Source organism: Odontomachus brunneus, unplaced genomic scaffold (genome assembly GCF_010583005.1).
Source record: "Odontomachus brunneus isolate Ranch 3 - 2012 unplaced genomic scaffold, Obru_v1 Obru_scaffold_452, whole genome shotgun sequence".
NCBI lineage: Eukaryota > Metazoa > Arthropoda > Insecta > Hymenoptera > Formicidae > Odontomachus > Odontomachus brunneus.
Genome location: NW_022639902.1, coordinates 23,518 through 27,218, shown reverse-complemented (window position 1 = coordinate 27,218; position 3,701 = coordinate 23,518).

The following is a 3,701-nucleotide window of genomic DNA, read 5'->3' as shown; positions in this document are numbered from 1 at the left end:
GGAAAAGATCCAATTTCTTTCCTGGAGCGAATTGAAGAATTACAAAGTAGTTACGAATACACCGACGAACAAATGCTACAAGGCTTGCCGGAATTACTGCGCGGAAGTACCTTGCATTGGTACAGGAACAACAAGAAAGCGTGGAAAGAGTGGAATGATTTTACGAACGCATTTCGGGAACATTATTTTCCATATAGATACAAGAACCAATTAAAAATAGAAGTACAGAAATGACTGCAACAAGCAAACGAACCTTTTAGGCATTACGCCACAGAACTGGCGACGCTCATGAGAAGAGCAGGCGGTTTTTCAAGAAGAGATCAAATAGAGCAAACACACGAAAACAAGAAAAATGGAAATGGAAGACGAGGAAGATAAAGCGTTTCAAACACTAAAACAGACATTAATTACCGCACCAATATTAGCCTGCCCGGACTTTAACCAAGAATTTACCCTACAAACAGACGCCAGCACGCACGGACTAGGAGCGGTACTCACGCAGGTACTCGAGGGAGGAGAGCGCGTGATAGCATACGCAAGTCGGACGCTCAATAATGCCGAAAAAAATTACAGCGCAACAGAACTAGAGTGCCTGGCAGTAGTATGGGGAATTAGGAAAATGCGCTGTTATATAGAAGGATACAAATTCACCGTACTAACCGACCACCAATCACTACGATGGCTAGAAAAACTAGAATCACCATCAGGACGACTAAGCAGGTGGAAGTTCGAGTTACAACAATATACATTCGAAATACGCTACCGAAAAGGAAGCATGAATAGAGTAGCCGACGCACTATCCAGACAACCGGTAATTGCCGCATTACAAGCAAGCATTACAAGCAATGGTACAAACAAAAGAAAAACCAAGTTGCAGAGCAACCTCAGCTATTACCAGACTACCAGGTAAGGGACGGCAACTTGTACAGACACATCCTCCACAGTCTCGACTTCAAAGAAGTAGCAAGCCAGGATCAATGGAAAAGGTGCATACCGCACGAGCAACGTCCGGAGATACTACGGACATATCACGACGACCCAGCAGCGGGTCTCCTCAGGATCACGAGAACAATATGCCGAATAGCTCGCCTTTACTATTGGCCAGGGATGTTTAGAGACATCAGCCAATATGTGAAAAAATGTAAAAATTGCATGGCCCACAAGGCATAAAAAATGCAACCACCAGGAAAGCTGCACGCCACGGTGGTACAAAGACCATGGGAACAGGTCTCGCTAGACCTTATAGGACCGCTACCAAGATCCAAAAAGGGATACACATGGATCCTCACGATGCAGGACCGATTCTCGAAATGGATCGAGATAAAACCTCTACGCCAAGCAACAGCTAGCGCAGTAGCACAAGGCTTTCTAGAAGAGATCGTCTACCGACGCGGATGCCCGTATGTTATAATATCGGACAATGGGACGCAGTTCAAATCGGGAAACATGAAAAAAATAACCAAGGAACTAAGAATACAACACTGGTGGACACCGGTACTCCCCAATGCAACCCCGTAGAAAGAGCGAATCGTACGACAAAAACAATGATCTCCCAATACGTAGGAAAAGACCATAGAAGCTGGGATGAAAATTTAAGCCAAATAAATTTCGCTTTTAATACAGCGCAAAACGAAGGCACGAGATATACGCCGGCGTTCTTGAACAACGGTAGAGAGCTCGCGGGTCCGTGCGAATTAGAACGCAAACAAAGACCAGGGACAACATCAACAAGCTCCACGAACAATTGAAGGACGCATATGAGCTAGTAAAAATTCATATGGCACGGGCGTTCCAAAAACAAGAGAAATCCTACAACTTAAGGAGAAGGGCCTGGAAACCACAGATCGGAGATATTGTATGGAAACGGGCGCAAACACTATCCAATAAAGAGAAAGCTATCAACTCAAAATTAGCACCAAAGTACATGGGACCGCTAACGGTAAAAAGAATCATCTCACCAGTAATTGTAGATCTAATCGACGAAAACAAAAAATGGCACAAACACATACATATACACGACCTTAAACCGAACAACAACGATTAGATAACAAACAAAATTATCCCCCTCCAACCAAATAATCAAAGAGATCGGAGGAGAGAATTAGGATTAAAAGAGCAAGCCGAGGATAATGAGGACACTAGGAAGTGAGCCAGCGAATATCAGACAAAGAAAACAATATGAAATTCAACCGGGAATTGAAAAATTGGCTTGAAAACTGGGAGCCGCCAAAAGAACCATTATCCGAGCAACAGGAACATAACTCGAGTCGGTTTTGGCCCGACACGCTGAGAGCAAACACAGCACAACCGAGGCAAACAAATAAACACACCAAGGAGCGGGAAAACAGAGATATAAAGGAGACAGAACCGCAGCCCGAAAGAAGAGTCGTCAATCAACAATGGATATAGACAAAACCATCGACGAACTACTAACGACATGGAACGAGGCAAAGGTTCAGGCCCTATGGGACACGCTAGTCAAAATCGAAGACGCAAACCGGAACACAGAGGAACAAGGGCGAGCGGCAAGGAGGAAGCTCCCACCAGGGAAGAGACCACCAACAGACATAACAACCGGAAAACTAAGGAAAAACCAGCAATCCCCTGCCTAAAACCGCCACTGTCAGCCAGAATCGCACATCGAAAACGCCAAGAATTGATGGGCAAACAAATACCACCATCACCACCAAAAAAAAAACCGACTGCACATCAGACCAACGACATGGAGCGGACACACTGACGAAAAACCAGCGACAACGGATACAAGCCAGACATCGAACCGGGCCTCCATCAACCCACACACCAACAACAGGGGCAAGCCTCCGCCGGAAGCAGAGCGAAACCAACGGTGAGGGTAATATCAAACGAACCATGTCCGACGAAAATACGGGTAGTAACACCGATAGAAGAACCGCGGCGCACAACAAACAAATCGCCAATCCGCGTACAAATCACCAACGGGCGTACCGTCGACGTACCATATTATGCGGCTCATATATCGAACAAGTACAGGCGGTATGTCGACGGAGAACTATGGCGATTTAAGTTTTCGAAAACCGGCGAATTGACAGAGTAAAATAGAACGAAGTTGACAAAATAGTACGCAAGAATAGAATTAAGATTAGGATAGGAATAAATCGAAAATAGAATTAAGATTAGGATATAGGTATAAATCGAAAATCTAATTAAATATCATGGTGGAGGGTAGACAATAAGCATTGAATAGAGAGTTAAGTTAGAATTAAGTTGCGAGTGCCCGGGACAGGCATTAAAAAGGGGAAGGTAATGTGACGATCCAAACTCGTCACGACGTTAGAAACAATAGTTATAATATTAACAAAGAAACGCCGAACAACCGCGCGCGGGATAACCGCAAAGTCAACAAACAGCCTCACTGTTTGTTATAATTTAGTATAAAAGGCTGTTACAAAACGATAGCCGGGGAGATCGATCGGAAAGCTCCTCTTAGGCGCACGACCGACCAGAACTCAAAACTCCTAAAGATCCTAGACATCCCGTCGACCGAAGTGGATACGCGACGTCGACATCCTCTCTCCGATACCGCTCTACCGACCGAAGTGGATACGCGACGTCGGTTTCCTATACATACATCGCTCTACCGACCGAAGTGGATACGCGACGTCGGTTTCCTATCCATCCATCGCTCTACCGACCGAAGTGGATACGCGACGTCGGTTTCC